The 20893-nt window shown below is 38.2% G+C and overlaps 1 non-coding gene and 1 pseudogene across 1 annotated transcript; both read right to left on the minus strand.

Annotated features, from left to right (window-relative positions):
* Window positions 1–1095: 1095 nt before the first annotated feature.
* Window positions 1096–1237, minus strand: LOC135001589 (U1 spliceosomal RNA; annotated as a pseudogene).
* Window positions 1238–1389: 152 nt separating this feature from the next.
* Window positions 1390–1553, minus strand: LOC135001547 (U1 spliceosomal RNA). The gene has a single exon (XR_010202948.1). It is a non-coding gene; the product is annotated as a U1 spliceosomal RNA (small nuclear RNA).
* Between the last annotated feature and the right edge of the window lie 19340 nt (window positions 1554–20893).

A 20893-nucleotide genomic window follows, 5' to 3' on the forward strand; every position in this document is an offset into this window, starting at 1 on the left:
GTGCACACATCTTTTTCGGGACATTAATTAATTAAGGACATACTCATGCAAGCAGTGTCCGTAAATGCCGAGCTCATTGGTCTATCATTAATCTATGTGGACATTTTGAAGTCAGCTTATTAAAATCCAAGCCTCAGAGAATAAACGTAATTAAGTATATACATTTGTGTATGTGGAGCATTTACATTAAAGGCATCCACTATACACAATATGCATTTTTATGTATGTCAATTTTGCTGCAGCAATATATGTTAATAAAATATGATTTATATGTTTTAAAATTTAATAGTAATTAGCCATTTTTTAATTATTTATTGATTATCTCCGATAAATGGTGGGGACAGCGCTACTGATTTCCTACAGAGGGTCACACCTGTGTGGGTAGTTTTTGTGTTTTTTTGATTTGGGATAGGGCTGGGGAGGGCCGCTGCTCAGGCACATCTCTGTCAAGTAAAGGAGATTCAACTGAGGCAGCACAAGGGAACTCTCATCTGGGGACAACAACTGCAGGGAGAACACATATTTTCAGATGAACATGGGGTGGCAGAAGGCTGCCTAATACTGAAGCACCCCCAAACAACAAACCAAATGCAACAACTAGTGCAAGCATTCCTGGGGGATGGCCTGCAGCAGATGGATTTGAATATGGTGATGTCATCCAAGCAGTGGGTCAAAGTTGGCTTCAACCCTCGTCTGCATATGAAAAGAGAAAAGGAGCGTGCAGGGCATGGAGGCCTTTTGTGGTGCTTGGATGACCCCTAGTTCGCATTAAGCACCCCCACCCTCCTTCGGTGTGGGGCTCATGTTGGCCATTCCCCAGCCCCTGAAGCATTCAAGCTGATTTCTTGCAGCAGCTGGGCACTGTAACAGCTCCAGAGCTGCTCTGTAAAGCAAGTAAAAGGGTGTGGGCCCTGCAGCACTACCCGTAGTTTGCATTGTACATTGGAAGGCACAAAGTAAGCAGACGGGAGCAGAAGTCAGGATAGTGCACAAGGGTATAGAAGGGAGGGGCTCAAGAAAAAAGAAGTGGAAACAGACAGCAAACTAGGCTGGAGAGAGACCTGAGACAAAGAGATCTGAATTATATGAGAGCCGACCAGGGGAAACACAAATTATGCAGTCAAGTTTCCCACATTTGGGGAAATCGCAGGGGCAGCACACCCAGAGTGCAATGGGTGAGCCTTGCCCTTGGAGAAGCAACTTCATGATCATAGTATCTCACCTGGCAACTAAGTAGGAGTTGGGCTAGAGCTGGGGAGGGTCGCTGCTCGGGCACCCCCCTGTCAAGTGAAGGAGATCCAACTGAGGCAGCACAAGGGAACTCTCGAAAGAAGAACAAGGCTAGAGGAAGATCTGAGACAAAGAAATCTGACTTTTACCAGAGCTGACCAGAGGAAAGCACAAGCACAGTCCCCCACTACCACAAATAATGCAGTCGAGTTTCCCACATTTGGGGAAATCACAGGGGTCAGCATACCCAGAATGCAATGAATGAACCTAACCCTGGGAGAACAATCTTCATGACCATGGTATCTCCTATGCAAAATAAGTATGATTTGGGATAGGGCTGGGGAGGGCCGTTGCTCAGGCACATCTCTGTCAAGTAAGTTGCATTTGATTTGTTGTTTGGGGGTGCTTCAGTATTAGGCAGCCTTCTGCCCTACCATGTTCATCTGAAAATATGTGTTCTCCCTGCAGTTGTTGTCCCCAGATGAGAGTTCCCTTGTGCTGCCTCAGTTGAATCTCCTTTTGGAGAAGACCTCAATAAGATTGTAGCTGATCTGGCTACTGCTAAAACAGCTTGCCTACCTAGTATGACTCCTACCACGCAGAAGGCTAAAAGTACTTTTCTTGGCCCTTTCATCCTCCAGGTAAAGCGTACCCAAGGTCAGGCATACCCAAAGCAAGCTCATGTTTCCAGACCTGCCAAGCCCAGACTGAAGCAATCCTGGGCTGCCCATCAGCCTGCTTCCAAAACGGACAAGCCTGCCGCATGACGGTGCAGGCCTCCCTCTGGGGGATCCCAGGGTGGGGGGCCCGACTTCTAGGTTTGGCAAAGAAAGGTATAATTCTAAGCTAGAGAATTCTGTTTGGAGCTCACCTTGTACTTTGTGAAGAAATAATCAGCATTGTGGCTGAGCAGATACATGTAGTGTGTGGCTGCAAACTGCATGGATCTGCTGCGTTGTAATGCTGATTCTTTTTTTTTGCAAAGTACCAATAGCTTCATATAATGTTCACAATTTTTATGCAGGATCAAATAGCTCAATAGGTAGGGTGTTTGATTAGAATTCAACAGGTTATAGGTTTGAATCCTGGGTATGGTAGTTTGAGATGTGTTATTTAATAAAGTATGTTGTTCTGACTGCCGGCATCTTATCACCTGGGATATCATACTAAATAAATGGAGTTGATCAAATTTTTTTTTTTTAACTAGGGACAATTTCCAGATACTTCTCTTTATAACTGAGATTGCCCCCTGGAACTTCACATCAGTTGACAACTATGCATGAGTGGGCAGTGCTTGCCCTGGATCTGTCCACCCATTTATGTGCCGCCATAAAATAAAGCATGACTAACAGTTATCCTGGGCGTACACTACACAATTATCTGTCAGGCTATCTATCCAGTCTGGATGGATGGAATGAAAATCTGGTAATGTATAGGAGCAAATGTCAATTAACCATTTGCTCCCAAACACTAGAAAAGTGGTCAAAAATGGTCATTACACAAATTGGTTAAACCCAAAATTTAACCAATTTGTTTAGGGGACCATTTTTGTCCATTTTTTAGTGTTTGAGAGTAAATCGTTGATGGTCATTTGCTCACATAGATAACCGGATTTCTATTCCAACCAGCCAGTGTTGGAGAGATGGTCTGCCAGATTACATAATGCATACCAGAGCCATAACTAGACTTTTTGGTGCCCTGTGACAGAGAATTATATGCCCTCCCCCCCATTTTTGCAATATGGACAAAAGGCGCATGCCTTGTGGGGAAGGGGCATAACAAGATTGATCTCAGAGAAAGCACATGAGATATGAAGATATATCTAGTATACTTGACACTCAATGGTTTGTGGTATTGCAGGGGTGCCCTCCTTAAATGCATATACAGTCACACATGGCATGTTTGTGTAAATGGCATATCAGCAGTCAGCACTAACTGGTGACATGCCATTTGTACAAGTAAGCCATGTGTGACTAATATATAAACATACTTTATTAAATAACACCTCAAACTATCATACCCAGGATTCAAACCTATAACCTGTTAAATTCTAATCAAACACCCTACCCATTGAGCTACTTGATCCTGCATCTATTCTAACCTCCAAAAACAGATTCAGTTGCATTTTCCAGCGTGTTTTGTTTGCGCCTTTGCAAATGTCTTACATCGACAAACTTATTTAGTACTATTTTGCAAATAGGGTTACATTGTCGCAACATTGTGTTCCCTAATTGCTTGATTTTTTAAATGCAAAAATTGATAAAGACACCTGATAATTGCTCTGTGGAGTCTTCTTTTGTGTCTACTTCTTATCTACATTTAATTCCCTACCTATAATCAAGGCATTTTTAAATGCTGGGTGCTGCCAGGACGTGAGGCCTACCTAGACTTTAGATCTGAATTTGAATGTACTTGTGAACTAACTTAATTTCCTACTTCTAAACTCATTCCTAAATTCACTACTTACATTAATCCTGTAGTTGGGCATTTTGAGCCTTCAATTGTGGGCATTGTTTTGTGTCCAGACCAGCAGCTGGTGGTGTGCATTTGCTGGAAAGGCATCGAAGACCTCCGATATGCTGCATCTCCTGATGTGTGTCTGCCTCAAGTGGCAGTCAGCAAATGCATGCTAGACACCCCATTCCAAGCTGATTGTGACATCACGGAACATGCATCATAGAACAGGCATGCTAGAACATGGGTCTTCAACCTGCGACCCTCCAGCTGCTGTGGAACTACATATCCCAGCATGCCCTGCCTCAGTTTTAGCATACCTTAATAGCAAAACTGTGGCAGGGCATGCTGGGATGTGTAGTTTCACAGCAGCTGGAGGGCCACAGGATGAAGACCCATGTGCTAGAACCAAACCGCAGGTACATTGAATGCTAGCAAGCTGAACGTTTAAATCCTTTTTGTTCCGCAGCATTCCAATGTGGAAGATTCCATGGAACCAGAGATTATTCCATTGAGAAGGACATGCTGCCTGGATGACTGCACTGTGCAAATTAAATCACGGAGCCAGTTGGCTTGTGGGTGGCTCTGGTTACTGGGTGGTTAGGTGGGCGGTGTGTCGGAGGTGGAGCACATGAAAATGAATGTGTATCATCCAGCTAGTGAGAGAGAAAACTCATGCAGGAGTGTGCCTGCTTGTCAGTGAGTTATGCACCTTGCCAGACGTCAAATCTACATGGAGCAACTGGAGGGGACAAGAGCAGGTTTGGAAAATATAGACAGAAGAGCATATATGCTGGCGCATTCTCCATGATTGTGTCAGCTTATGTTTTGGTGCACTGCACTTTCCTCCACTAAGTTTTAGCCATTTTGTTTAAACGCAAGTGTAGTTGCTTCTCGCTCTTTTGGCTGTGATATTGTATTGTGGTTGAAGAGTCTGCTGGAGGGATTGTTTTCTTCATTGGCGAGAGACTGAAGATATTCCAGGATGGAAGGCTTGGGAACACTATCCGTTTTTCAGTTGTGGAAGAGTTGAAAGACCGGATTGGACTACATTCTATAGTAAAGGGTATCTTTGTATTTATTAATCCTCCCTTTATATGTGTCTGTCTTTCAATAAAGCTTTGGGCTTGTGATTCCGTCACCCTCTTACACTCCACACCCATAGCCTTATTAACTATTGTATTGTTTAAATGTATAGTGCAGTTCATGATTTATAGTGTAGGCTGACCTGTGCTGTAGTTCTTGAACTGTACTATACCGACAGCATTTGTATTGTGTTTTGGCTGTGCTGCAACACAGTACTTATGTGTGTAATGTTTATGTATGTTTTTTTGCTTCTTTATGTCAATAAAGACTGCTTTTTCAATCCAATATCTGAAAACAATCAATGTTTATCTTTGATGGCAATAGAAGTGGTATGATATTTGCTGCTTTTGAAAGGCAATATCTGATATGTCCCCTATCTGGGAACCATATATTAAATGGCTTTTCAGAAAAGGGAGATGGGAGAAGAGCTTTCAGTACTTGTAGGACCGATGCACATTTCCTATTCTAGCCTCCAAAAACAGATTCAGTAGCATTTTCCAGCGTGTTTTGGATGCGCCTTTGCAAATGTCTTACATCGACAAACTTATTTAGTACTATTTTGCAAATAGGGTTACATTGTTGCAACATTGTGTTCCCTAATTGCTTGATTTTTTAAATGCAACAATTGATAAAAACACCTGATAACTGCTCTGCGGAGTCTTATTTTGTGTCTACTTCTTATCTACATTTAATTCCGTACCTCTAATCAAGGCATTTTTAAATGCTGGCGGCTGCCAGGACGTGAGGCCTACCTAGACTTTAGATCTGAATTTGAATGTACTTGTGAACTAACTTAATTTCCTACTTCTAAATTCATTCCTAAATTCACTACTTACATGAATCCTGTAGTTGGGCATTTTGGGACTTCGATTGTGGGCATTGTTTTGTGTCCAGACCAGCAGCAGGTGGTGTGCATTTGCTGGAAAGGCATCGAAGACCTCCGATATGCTGCATCTCCTGATGTGTGTCTCCCTCAAGTGGCTGTCAGCAAATGCCTGCTAGACACCCCATTCCAAGCTGATTGTGACATCACGGAACATGCATCATAGAACAGGCATGCTAAAACATGGGTCTTCAACCTGCGACCCTCCAGCTGCTGTGGAACTACACATCCCAGCATGCCCTGCCTCAGTTTTAGCATACCTTATAGCAAAACTGTGGCAGGGCATGCTGGGATGTGTAGTTTCACAGCAGCTGGAGGGCCACAGGATGAAGACCCATGTGCTAGAGCCAAGCCGCAGGTACATTGAATGCTAGCAAGCTGAATATTTAAATCCTTTTTGTTCCGCAGCATTCCAATGCGGAAGATTCCATGGAACCAGAGATCCTTCCATTGAGAAGGGCATGCTGCCTGGATGACTACACTGTGCAAATTAAATCACGGAGCCAGTTGGTTTGTGGGTGGCTCTGGTGACTGGGTGGTTGGGTGGGTGGTGTGTCGGAGGTGGAGCACATGCAAATGATTGTGTATCATCCAGCTAGTGAGAGTGAAAACTCATGCAGGAGTGTGCCTGCTTGTCAGTGGGTTATGCACCTTGCCAGACGTTAAATCTACATAGAGCAGCTGGAGGGGACAAGAGCATGTTTGCAAAATATAGATAGAAGAGCATATATGCTGGCGCATTCTCCATGATTGTGTCAGCTTATGTTTTGGTGCACTGCACTTTCCTCCACTAAGTTTTAGCCATTTTTGTTAAGCTCAAGTGTAGTTGCTTCTCGGCCTTTTGGCTGTGATCTTGTATTGTGGTTGAAGGGTCTGCTGGAGGGAGGGATTGCTTTCTTCATTGGCGAAAGACCAAAGATATTCCAGGATGGAAGGCTTGGGAACACTATCCGTTTTTCAATTGTGGAAGAGTTGAAAGACCGGATTGGACTACATTCTATAGTAAAGGATGTCTTTCTATTTATTAATCCTCCCCTTATATGTGTCAGTCTTTCAATAAAGCTTCGGGCTTGTGATTCCCTCACCCTCTTACACTCCACACCCATAGCCTTATTAACTGTTGTATTATTGTACAGTTTAAATGTATAGTGCAGTTCATGATTTATAGTGTAGGCTGGCCTGTGCTGTAGTTCTTGAACTGTACTATACCGTCAGCATTTCTATTGTGTTTTGGCTGTGCCGCAACGCGGTACTTATGTGTGTAATGTTTATGTATGTTTTTTTGCTTCTTTATGTGCATCGGTCCTACAAGTACTGAAAGCTCTTCTCCCATCTCCCTTTTCTGAAAAGCCATTTAATATATGGTTCCCAGATAGGGGACATATCAGATATTGGATTTCAAAAGCATCAAATATCATACCACTTTTATTGCCATCAAAGATAAACATTGATTGTTTTCAGATATTGGCTTGAAAAAGCAGTCTTTATTGACATAAAAAAAAACATACATAAACATTGCACACATAAATACAGTGTTGCAGCACAGCCAAAACACAATACAAATGCTGACGGTATAGTACAGTTCAAGAACTACAGCACAGGCCAGTCTACACTATAAATCATGAACTGCACTATACATTTAAACTATACAATAATACAACAGTTAATAAGGCTATGGGTGTGGAGTGTAAGAGGGTGAGGGATTCACAAAACCGAAGCTTTATTGTAACACAGACACATATAAGGGGAGGGTCAATAAATAGAAAGATATCCTTTACTATAGAATGTAGTCCAATCCGACCTCTGTGCTCTTCCACAACTGAAAAACAGATAGTGTTCCCAAGCCTTCCATCCTGGAATATCTTTGGTCTTTCGCCAATGAAGAAAACAATCCCTCCCTCCAGCAGACCCTTCAACCACGATACAAGATCACAGCCAAAAGGCCGAGAAGCAACTACACTTGAGCTTAACAAAAATGGCTAAAACTTAGTGGAGGAAAGTGCAGTGCACCAAAACATAAGCTGACACAATCATGGAGAATGCGCCAGCATATATGCTCTTCTATCTATATTTTGCAAACCTGCTCTTGTCCCCTCCAGCTGCTCTATGTAGATTTAACGTCTGGCAAGGTGCATAACCCACTGACAAGCAGGCACACTCCTGCATGAGTTTTCTCTCTCACTAGCTGGATGATACACAATCATTTGCATGCGCTCCACTTCCGACACACCACCCACCCAACCACCCAGTCACCAGAGCCACCCACAAGCCAACTGGCTCCGTGATTTAATTTGCACAGTGTAGTCATCCAGGCAGCATGTCCTTCTCAATGGAAGGATCTCTGGTTCCATGGAATCTTCCGCATTGGAATGCTGCGGAACAAAAAGGATTTAAATATTCAGCTTGCTAGCATTCAATGTACCTGCGGCTTGGCTCTAGCACATGGGTCTTCATCCTGTGGCCCTCCAGCTGCTGTGAAACTACACATCCCAGCATGCCCTGCCACAGTTTTGCTATTAAGGTATGCTAAAACTGAGGCAGGGCATGCTGGGATGTGTAGTTCCACAGCAGCTGGAGGGTCGCAGGTTGAAGACCCATGTTTTAGCATGCCTGTTCTATGATGCATGTTCCATGATGTCACAATCAGCTTGGAATGGGGTGTCTAGCAGGCATTTGCTGACAGCCACTTGAGGGAGACACACATCAGGAGATGCAGCATATCGGAGGTCTTCGATGCCTTTCCAGCAAATGCACACCACCTGCTGCTGGTCTGGACACAAAACAATGCCCACAATCGAAGTCCCAAAATGCCCAACTACAGGATTCATGTAAGTAGTGAATTTAGGAATGAATTTAGAAGTAGGAAATTAAGTTAGTTCACAAGTACATTCAAATTCAGATCTAAAGACTAAACACAAAACACAAAATAAGACTCCACAGAGCAATTATCAGGTGTCTGCATTGTTGCATTTAAAAAATCAAGCAATTAGGGAACACAATGTTGCGACAATGTAACCCTATTTGCAAAATAGTACTAAATAAGTTTGTCGATGTAAGACATTTGCAAAGGCGCAAACAAAACACGCTGGAAAATGCAACTGAATCTGTTTTTGGAGGTTAGAAAAGATGCAGGATCAAGTAGCTCCATGGGTAGGGTGTTTGATTAGAATTCAACAGGTTATAGGTTTGAATCCTGGGTATGATAGTTTGAGGTGTTATTTAATAAAGTATGTTTATATATTAGTCACACATGGCTTACTTGTACAAATGGCATGTCACCAGTTAGTGCTGACTGCTGATATGCCATTTGCACTAAAACAAATTAAAATGGTAAAAGTTATTGTACTTTAAGTAAAAATAAAAGCTAAAATATCAACCCCAGTTTTGGATTACTTTAATGAACAAAAAAAAAATGCATATAGCAAAGGATAGTTTCAATCTGCCTACCTCTGGGTTATGGGCCCAGCATGCTTCCATTGCAGTACTCTGCTGCACATGTAAGTGCAAGAGATCCTGAAGCACTCACTCATCATGCGAAAGTACCAATGTGTTTCTTCATTGGTTGCTGGAAGAAACATCTTACAAAAACTCTCCAGATTATTGACTTTTTAAAGTTTTTCTAGGAAACGTTCTAGATGAATGCTTATTAATCTTTGTCAGTATGTACTTTTCGCAAAGTGTCTCTGTGGCGCAATCGGATAGTGTGTTCAGCTATGAATCAAAAGGTTGGTGGTTCAATCCCACCCAGGGACGTAATTGACCTTGTAATCAGATTTTGGTGATATTTAAGTAGACAAGTCAAAATTGCAAACCCCCTCTTATGGTGTAGGGTACCTGGCCTTCTCTGATGTAATCAGATTTGATTAAGTGATTTTATAAAAAAACAGCTAGGAAGCACAATTTAGCAGTGGGTTGCAGAGAAAAAGAAAAATGCTGGCAGAAAAATCCAATTGAGTGATTAAACAGCTCTTCATTTTCTGGCTTTATTTTTATGATAACAAATTTGTTCTCTGAAAAGTGTCCACAAAGCCAAGTATCTGATTAACATCTTTGTAGGGATGGTTTTTCACCTATTACTAAATTAAACTTGCTTCATTGGAAAGGCAGCAAGATGCATCCTCATTTCAATATCTACGGAAATAATTCAGGTTGACACCAGGAAACATTAACGCCACTGCATCTTTGCTGTTTTCTCATGTGGAAGTCTGTTTAATGTGAAAACAAGGTGATATCTAATTAGCACACAGGTAAGGAATTAAGAAAATCTTTATTTAAGGGTGAAGATGTTTCTCACAAAATCGTTGCCCCAATGCATCATTGAAATTCAAGCTGGAAAGATGATTTTAATATATCACTTGTACATTTTGTATTGCTCTTCTGGTGACAATGTAGTTTGTTTTTGTCAATTACCATTTTAATAATAGGGTAAAGAAAATTAAGTGGATTTTTGAAAGAAAACAATACTGTCAATATACTATTAAAACAAATTAAAATGGTAAAAGTTATTGTACTTTAAGTAAAAATAAAAGCTAAAATATCAATCCCAGTTTTGGATTACTTTAATGAACAAAAAAAAAATGCATATAGCAAAGGATAGTTTCAATCTGCCTACCTCTGGGTTATGGGCCCAGCATGCTTCCATTGCAGTACTCTGCTGCACATGTAAGTGCAAGAGATCCTGAAGCACTCACTCATCATGCAAAAGTACCAATGTGTTTCTTCATTGGTTGCTGGAAGAAACATCTTACAAAAACTCTCCAGATTATTGACTTTTTAAAGTTTTTCTAGGAAACGTTCTAATGAATGCTTATTAGTCTTTGTCAGTATGGACTTTTTGCAAAGTGTCTCTGTGGCGCAATCGGTTAGTGTGTTCAGCTATTAATCAAAACGTTGGTGGTTCAATCCCACCCAGGGACGTAATTGACCTTGTGATCAGATTTTGGTGATATTTAAGTAGACAAGTCAAAATTGCAAACCCCCTCTTATGGTGTAGGGTACCTGGCCTTCTCTGATGTAATCAGAGTTAGATTTGATTAAGTGATTTTATAAAAAATCAGCTAGGAAGCACAATTTAGCAGTGGGTTGCAGAGAAAAAGAAAAATGCTGGCAGAAAAATCCAATTGAGTGATTAAACAGCTCTTCATTTTCTGGCTTTATTTTTATGATAACAAATTTGTACTCTGAAAAGTGTCCACAAAGCCAAGTATCTGATTAACATCTTTGTAGGGATGGTTTTTCACCTATTACTAAATTAAACTTGCTTCATTGGAAAGGCAGCAAGATGCATCCTCATTTCAATATCTACGGAAATAATACAGGTTGACACCAGGAAACATTAACGCCACTGCATCTTTGCTGTTTTCTCATGTGGAAGTCTGTTTAATGTGAAAACATGGTGATATCTAATTAGCACACAGGTAAGGAATTAAGAAAATCTTTATTTAAGGGTGAAGATGTTTCTCACAAAATCGTTGCCCCAACGCATCATTGAAATTCAAGCTGGAAAGATGATTTTAATATATCACTTGTACATTTTGTATTGCTCTTCTGGTGACAATGTAGTTTGTTTTTGTCAATTACCATTTTAATAATCGGGTAAAGAAAATTAATTGGATTTTTGAAAGAAAACAATACTGTCAATATACTATTAAAACAAATTAAAATGGTAAAAGTTATTGTACTTTAAGTAAAAATAAAAGAGCAAAAATATCAATCCCAGTTTTGGATTACTTTAATTAACAAAAAAAATGCATATAGCAGAGGATAGTTTCAATCTGCCTACCTCTGGGTTATGGACCCAGCATGCTTCCATTACAGTACTCTGCTGCACATGTAAGTGCAAGAGATCCTAAAGCACTCACTCATCATGGGAAAGTACCAATGTGTTTCTTCATTGGTTGATGGAAGAAACATCTTACAAAAACTCTCCACATTATTGACTTTTTAAAATGTTTCTAGGAATCGTTCTAGATGAATGCTTATTAGCCTTTGTCAGTATATACTTTTGCAAAGTGTCGCTGTGGCGCAATCAGTTAGTGTGTAAGGCTATTAACCAAAAGGTTGGTGGTTCAATCCCACCCAGGGACTTAATTGACCTTGTTATCAGATTTTGGTGATCTTTAAGTAGACAAGTCAAAATTTCAAACCCCCTGTTATGGTGTAGGGTACCTGGCCTTCTCTGATGTAATCAGAGTTAGATTTGATTCAGTGATTTTATAAAAACAGCTAGGAAGCACAATTTAGCAGTGGGTTGCAGAGAAAAAGAAATATGCTGGCAGAAAAATCCAATTGAGTGATTAAACAGCTCTTCATTTTCTGGCTTTATTTTTATGCTAACTAATTTGTTCTCTGAAAAGAGTCCACAAAGCCAGGTATCTGATTAACATATTTGTAGGGATGGTTTTTCACCTATTACTAAATTAAACTTGCTTCATTGGAAAGGCAGCAAGATGCATCCTCATTTCAATATCTACGGAAATAATACAGGTTGACACCAGGAAACATAAACGCTACTGCATCCTTGCTGCTTTCTCATGTGGAAGTCTGTTTAATGTGAAAACAAGGTGATATCTAATTAGCACACAGGTAAGGAATTAAGAAAATCTTTATTTAAGGGTGAAGATGTTTCTCACAAAATCGTTGCCCCAATGCATCATTGAAATTCAAGCTGGAAAGATGATTTTAATATATCACTTGTACATTTTGTATTGCTCTTCTGGTGACAATGTAGTTTGTTTTTGTCAATTACCATTTTAATAATAGGGTAAAGAAAATTAAGTTGATTTTTGAAAGAAAACAATACTGTCAATATACTATTAAAACAAATTAAAATGGTAAAAGTTATTGTACTTTAAGTAAAAATAAAAGCTAAAATATCAATCCCAGTTTTGGATTACTTTAATGAACAAAAAAAATGCATATAGCAAAGGATAGTTTCAATCTGCCTACCTCTGGGTTATAGGCCCAGCATGCTTCCATTGCAGTACTCTGCTGCACATGTAAGTGCAAGAGATCCTGAAGCACTCACTCATCATGCGAAAGTACCAATGTGTTTCTTCATTGGTTGCTGGAAGAAACATCTTACAAAAACTCTCCAGATTATTGACTTTTTAAAGTTTTTCTAGGAAACGTTCTAGATGAATGCTTATTAGTCTTTGTCAGTATGTACTTTTTGCAAAGTGTCTCTGTGGCGCAATCGGTTAGTGTGTTCAGCTATTAATCAAAAGGTTGGTGGTTCAATCCCACCCAGGGATGTAATTGACCTTGTGATCAGATTTTGGTGATATTTAAGTAGACAAGTCAAAATTGCAAACCCCCTCTTATGGTGTAGGGTACCTGGCCTTCTCTGATGTAATCAGAGTTAGATTTGTTTAAGTGATTTTATAAAAAATCAGCTAGGAAGCACAATTTAGCAGTGGGTTGCAGAGAAAAAGAAAAATGCTGGCAGAAAAATCCAATTGAGTGATTAAACAGCTCTTCATTTTCTGGCTTTATTTTTATGATAACAAATTTGTTCTCTGAAAAGTGTCCACAAAGCCAAGTATCTGATTAACATCTTTGTAGGGATGGTTTTTCACCTATTACTAAATTAAACTTGCTTCATTGGAAAGGCAGCAAGATGCATCCTCATTTCAATATCTACGGAAATAATACAGGTTGACACCAGGAAACATTAACGCCACTGCATCTTTGCTGTTTTCTCATGTGGAAGTCTGTTTAATGTGAAAACAAGGTGATATCTAATTAGCACACAGGTAAGGAATTAAGAAAATCTTTATTTAAGGGTGAAGATGTTTCTCACAAAATCGTTGCCCCAATGCATCATTGAAATTCAAGCTGGAAAGATGATTTTAATATATCACTTGTACATTTTGTATTGCTCTTCTGGTGACAATGTAGTTTGTTTTTGTCAATTACCATTTTAATAATCGGGTAAAGAAAATTAATTGGATTTTTGAAAGAAAACAATACTGTCAATATACTATTAAAACAAATTAAAATGGTAAAAGTTATTGTACTTTAAGTAAAAATAAAAGAGCAAAAATATCAATCCCAGTTTTGGATTACTTTAATTAACAAAAAAAATTGCATATAGCAGAGGATAGTTTCAATCTGCCTACCTCTGGGTTATGGACCCAGCATGCTTCCATTACAGTACTCTGCTGCACATGTAAGTGCAAGAGATCCTGAAGCACTCACTCATCATGGGAAAGTACCAATGTGTTTCTTCATTGGTTGATGGAAGAAACATCTTACAAAAACTCTCCACATTATTGACTTTTTAAAATGTTTCTAGGAATCGTTCTAGATGAATGCTTATTAGCCTTTGTCAGTATGTACTTTTGCAAAGTGTCGCTGTGGCGCAATCAGTTAGTGTGTAAGGCTATTAACCAAAAGGTTGGTGGTTCAATCCCACCCAGGGACTTAATTGACCTTGTTATCAGATTTTGGTGATCTTTAAGTAGACAAGTCAAAATTTCAAACCCCCTGTTATGGTGTAGGGTACCTGGCCTTCTCTGATGTAATCAGAGTTAGATTTGATTCAGTAATTTTATAAAAACAGCTAGGAAGCACAATTTAGCAGTGGGTTGCAGAGAAAAAGAAATATGCTGGCAGAAAAATCCAATTGAGTGATTAAACAGCTCTTCATTTTCTGGCTTTATTTTTATGCTAACTAATTTGTTCTCTGAAAAGTGTCCACAAAGCCAAGTATCTGATTAACATCTTTGTAGGGATGGTTTTTCACCTATTACTAAATTAAACTTGCTTCATTGGAAAGGCAGCAAGATGCATCCTCATTTCAATATCTACTGAAATAATACAGGTTGACACCAGGAAACATTAACGCCACTGCATCCTTGCTGCTTTCTCATGTGGAAGTCTGTTTAATGTGAAAACAAGGTGATATCTAATTAGCACACAGGTAAGGAATTAAGAAAATCTTTATTTAAGGGTGAAGATGTTTCTCACAAAATCGTTGCCCCAATGCATCATTGAAATTCAAGCTGGAAAGATGATTTTAATATATCACTTGTACATTTTGTATTGCTCTTCTAGTGACAATGTAGTTTGCTTTTGTCAATTACCATTTTAATAATCGGGTAAAGAAAATTAATTGGATTTTTGAAAGAAAACAATACTGTCAATATACTATTAAAACAAATTAAAATGGTAAAAGTTATTGTACTTTAAGTAAAAATAAAAGAGCAAAAATATCAATCCCAGTTTTGGATTACTTTAATTAACAAAAAAAAATGCATATAGCAGAGGATAGTTTCAATCTGCCTACCTCTGGGTTATGGACCCAGCATGCTTCCATTACAGTACTCTGCTGCACATGTAAGTGCAAGAGATCCTGAAGCACTCACTCATCATGGGAAAGTACCAATGTGTTTCTTCATTGGTTGATGGAAGAAACATCATACAAAAACTCTCCACATTATTGACTTTTTAAAATGTTTCTAGGAATCGTTCTAGATGAATGCTTATTAGCCTTTGTCAGTATGTACTTTTGCAAAGTGTCGCTGTGGCGCAATCAGTTAGTGTGTAAGGCTATTAACCAAAAGGTTGGTGGTTCAATCCCACCCAGGGACTTAATTGACCTTGTTATCAGATTTTGGTGATATTTAAGTAGACAAGTCAAAATTTCGAAAACCCCTGTTATGGTGTAGGGTACCTGGCCTTCTCTGATGTAATCAGAGTTAGATTTGATTCAGTGATTTTATAAAAACAGCTAGGAAGCACAATTTAGCAGTGGGTTGCAGAGAAAAAGAAATATGCTGGCAAAAAAATCCAATTGACTGATTAAACAGCTCTTCATTTTCTGGCTTTATTTTTATGCTAACAAATTTGTTCTCTGAAAAGTGTCCACAAAGCCAAGTATCTGATTAACATCTTTGTAGGGATGGTTTTTCACCTATTACTAAATTAAACTTGCTTCATTGGAAAGGCAGCAAGATGCATCCTCATTTCAATATCTACTGAAATAATACAGGTTGACACCAGGAAACATTAACGCCACTGCATCCTTGCTGCTTTCTCATGTGGAAGTCTGTTTAATGTGAAAACAAGGTGATATCTAATTAGCACACAGGTAAGGAATTAAGAAAATCTTTATTTAAGGGTGAAGATGTTTCTCACAAAATCGTTGCCCCAATGCATCATTGAAATTCAAGCTGGAAAGATGATTTTAATATATCACTTGTACATTTTGTATTGCTCTTCTGGTGACAATGTAGTTTGTTTTTGTCAATTACCATTTTAATAATAGGGTAAAGAAAATTAAGTGGATTTTTGAAAGAAAACAATACTGTCAATATACTATTAAAACAAATTAAAATGGTAAAAGTTATTGTACTTTAAGTAAAAATAAAAGCTAAAATATCAATCCCAGTTTTGGATTACTTTAATGAACAAAAAAAAAATGCATATAGCAAAGGATAGTTTCAATCTGCCTACCTCTGGGTTATGAACCCAGCATGCTTCCATTGCAGTACTCTGCTGCACATGTAAGTGCAAGAGATCCTGAAGCACTCACTCATCATGCGAAAGTACCAATGTGTTTCTTCATTGGTTGCTGGAAGAAACATCTTACAAACACTCTCCAGATTATTGACTTTTTAAAGTTTTTCTAGGAAACGTTCTAGATGAATGCTTATTAGTCTTTGTCAGTATATACTTTTTGCAAAGTGTCTCTGTGGCGCAATCGGTTAGTGTGTTCAGCTATTAATCAAAAGGTTGGTGGTTCAATCCCACCCAGGGACGTAATTGACCTTGTGATCAGATTTTGGTGATATTTAAGTAGACAAGTCAAAATTGCAAACCCCCTCTTATGGTGTAGGGTACCTGGCCTTCTCTGATGTAATCAGAGTTAGATTTGATTAAGTGATTTTATAAAAAAAACAGCTAGGAAGCACAATTTAGCAGTGGGTTGCAGAGAAAAAGAAAAATGCTGGCAGAAAAATCCAATTGAGTGATTAAACAGCTCTTCATTTTCTGGCTTTATTTTTATGATAACAAATTTGTTCTCTGAAAAGTGTCCACAAAGCCAAGTATCTGATTAACATCTTTGTAGGGATGGTTTTTCACCTATTACTAAATTAAACTTGCTTCATTGGAAAGGCAGCAAGATGCATCCTCATTTCAATATCTACGGAAATAATACAGGTTGACACCAGGAAACATTAACGCCACTGCATCTTTGCTGTTTTCTCATGTGGAAGTCTGTTTAATGTGAAAACAAGGTGATATCTAATTAGCACACAGGTAAGGAATTAAGAAAATCTTTATTTAAGGGTGAAGATGTTTCTCACAAAATCGTTGCCCCAATGCATCATTGAAATTTAAGCTGGAAAGATGATTTTAATATATCACTTGTACATTTTGTATTGCTCTTCTGGTGACAATGTAGTTTGTTTTTGTCAATTATCATTTTAATAATCGGGTAAAGAAAATTAATTGGATTTTTGAAAGAAAACAATACTGTCAATATACTATTAAAACAAATTAAAATGGTAAAAGTTATTGTACTTTAAGTAAAAATAAAAGAGCAAAAATATCAATCCCAGTTTTGGATTACTTTAATTAACAAAAAAAATATGCATATAGCAGAGGATAGTTTCAATCTGCCTACCTCTGGGTTATGGACCCAGCATGCTTCCATTACAGTACTCTGCTGCACATGTAAGTGCAAGAGATCCTGAAGCACTCACTCATCATGGGAAAGTACCAATGTGTTTCTTCATTGGTTGATGGAAGAAACATCATACAAAAACTCTCCACATTATTGACTTTTTAAAATGTTTCTAGGAATCGTTCTAGATGAATGCTTATTAGCCTTTGTCAGTATGTACTTTTGCAAAGTGTCGCTGTGGCGCAATCAGTTAGTGTGTAAGGCTATTAACCAAAAGGTTGGTGGTTCAATCCCACCCAGGGACTTAATTGACCTTGTTATCAGATTTTGGTGATATTTAAGTAGACAAGTCAAAATTTCGAAAACCCCTGTTATGGTGTAGGGTACCTGGCCTTCTCTGATGTAATCAGAGTTAGATTTGATTCAGTGATTTTATAAAAACAGCTAGGAAGCACAATTTAGCAGTGGGTTGCAGAGAAAAAGAAATATGCTGGCAAAAAAATCCAATTGACTGATTAAACAGCTCTTCATTTTCTGGCTTTATTTTTATGCTAACAAATTTGTTCTCTGAAAAGTGTCCACAAAGCCAAGTATCTGATTAACATCTTTGTAGGGATGGTTTTTCACCTATTACTAAATTAAACTTGCTTCATTGGAAAGGCAGCAAGATGCATCCTCATTTCAATATCTACTGAAATAATACAGGTTGACACCAGGAAACATTAACGCCACTGCATCCTTGCTGCTTTCTCATGTGGAAGTCTGTTTAATGTGAAAACAAGGTGATATCTAATTAGCACACAGGTAAGGAATTAAGAAAATCTTTATTTAAGGGTGAAGATGTTTCTCACAAAATCGTTGCCCCAATGCATCATTGAAATTCAAGCTGGAAAGATGATTTTAATATATCACTTGTACATTTTGTATTGCTCTTCTGGTGACAATGTAGTTTGTTTTTGTCAATTACCATTTTAATAATAGGGTAAAGAAAATTAAGTGGATTTTTGAAAGAAAACAATACTGTCAATATACTATTAAAACAAATTAAAATGGTAAAAGTTATTGTACTTTAAGTAAAAATAAAAGCTAAAATATCAATCCCAGTTTTGGATTACTTTAATGAACAAAAAAAAAATGCATATAGCAAAGGATAGTTTCAATCTGCCTACCTCTGGGTTATGAACCCAGCATGCTTCCATTGCAGTACTCTGCTGCACATGTAAGTGCAAGAGATCCTGAAGCACTCACTCATCATGCGAAAGTACCAATGTGTTTCTTCATTGGTTGCTGGAAGAAACATCTTACAAACACTCTCCAGATTATTGACTTTTTAAAGTTTTTCTAGGAAACGTTCTAGATGAATGCTTATTAGTCTTTGTCAGTATATACTTTTTGCAAAGTGTCTCTGTGGCGCAATCGGTTAGTGTGTTCAGCTATTAATCAAAAGGTTGGTGGTTCAATCCCACCCAGGGACGTAATTGACCTTGTGATCAGATTTTGGTGATATTTAAGTAGACAAGTCAAAATTGCAAACCCCCTCTTATGGTGTAGGGTACCTGGCCTTCTCTGATGTAATCAGAGTTAGATTTGATTAAGTGATTTTATAAAAAAAACAGCTAGGAAGCACAATTTAGCAGTGGGTTGCAGAGAAAAAGAAAAATGCTGGCAGAAAAATCCAATTGAGTGATTAAACAGCTCTTCATTTTCTGGCTTTATTTTTATGATAACAAATTTGTTCTCTGAAAAGTGTCCACAAAGCCAAGTATCTGATTAACATCTTTGTAGGGATGGTTTTTCACCTATTACTAAATTAAACTTGCTTCATTGGAAAGGCAGCAAGATGCATCCTCATTTCAATATCTACGGAAATAATACAGGTTGACACCAGGAAACATTAACGCCACTGCATCTTTGCTGTTTTCTCATGTGGAAGTCTGTTTAATGTGAAAACAAGGTGATATCTAATTAGCACACAGGTAAGGAATTAAGAAAATCTTTATTTAAGGGTGAAGATGTTTCTCACAAAATCGTTGCCCCAATGCATCATTGAAATTTAAGCTGGAAAGATGATTTTAATATATCACTTGTACATTTTGTATTGCTCTTCTGGTGACAATGTAGTTTGTTTTTGTCAATTATCATTTTAATAATCGGGTAAAGAAAATTAATTGGATTTTTGAAAGAAAACAATACTGTCAATATACTATTAAAACAAATTAAAATGGTAAAAGTTATTGTACTTTAAGTAAAAATAAAAGAGCAAAAATATCAATCCCAGTTTTGGATTACTTTAATTAACAAAAAAAATATGCATATAGCAGAGGATAGTTTCAATCTGCCTACCTCTGGGTTATGGACCCAGCATGCTTCCATTACAGTACTCTGCTGCACATGTAAGTGCAAGAGATCCTGAAGCACTCACTCATCATGGGAAAGTACCAATGTGTTTCTTCATTGGTTGATGGAAGAAACATCTTACAAAAACTCTCCAGATTATTGACTATTTAAAGTTTTTATAGGAAACGTTCTAGATGAATGCTTATTAGCCTTTGTCAGTATGTACTTTTGCAAAGTGTCGCTGTGGCGCAATCACTTAGTGTGTACGGCTATTAACCAAAAGGTTGGTGGTTCAATCCCACCCAGGGACGTAATTGACCTTGTTATCAGATTTTTTTGATCTTTAAGTAGACAAGTCAAAATTTCGAAAACCCCTGTTATGGTGTAGGGTACCTGGCCTTCTCTGATGTAATCAGAGTTAGATTTGATTCAGTGATTTTATAAAAACAGCTAGGAAGCACAATTTAGCAGTGGGTTGCAGAGAAAAAGAAATATGCTGGCAGAAAAATCCAATTGAGTGATTAAACAGCTCTTCATTTTCTGGCTTTATTTTTATGCTAACAAATTTGTTCTCTGAAAAGTGTCCACAAAGCCAAGTATCTGATTAACATCTTTGTAGGGATGGTTTTTCACCTATTACTAAATTAAACTTGCTTCATTGGAAAGGCAGCAAGATGCATCCTCATTTCAATGTCTACGGAAATAATACAGGTTGACACCAGGAAACATTAACGCCACTGCATCTTTGCTGTTTTCTCATGTGGAAGTCTGTTTAATGTGAAAACAAGGTGATATCTAATTAGCACACAGGTAAGGAATTAAGAAAATCTTTATTTAAGGGTGAAGATGTTTCTCACAAAATCGTTGCCCCAATGCATCATTGAAATTCAAGCTGGAAAGATGATTTTAATATATCACTTGTACATTTTGTATTGCTCTTCTGGTGACAATGTAGTTTGTTTTTTGTCAATTACCATTTTAATAATCGGGTAAAGAAAATTAAGTGGATTTTTGAAAGAAAACAATACTGTCAATTATAAGGGCACGGTCGTGCCCTTATATTAAGGCTGAATCGAACAAACGGAATTCTCCCATAGGGAACTTCTGAGATGGGGGCATGGTGTTTGAGGGGCTACACCTCAAAACTGATAGGACGTACTCAGCTGAAATTTGGCATGGACGCGTAGAATCGTCACCCGCTGCTGCAGGCCAAATTTCAGGGCAAAATAATAAAAAATGAGGAATTGGGAGTAAGCTAAAGTTCCAACTGT

The sequence above is a fragment of the Pseudophryne corroboree genome, unplaced genomic scaffold, assembly GCF_028390025.1.
Source record: "Pseudophryne corroboree isolate aPseCor3 unplaced genomic scaffold, aPseCor3.hap2 scaffold_1655, whole genome shotgun sequence".
NCBI lineage: Eukaryota > Metazoa > Chordata > Amphibia > Anura > Myobatrachidae > Pseudophryne > Pseudophryne corroboree.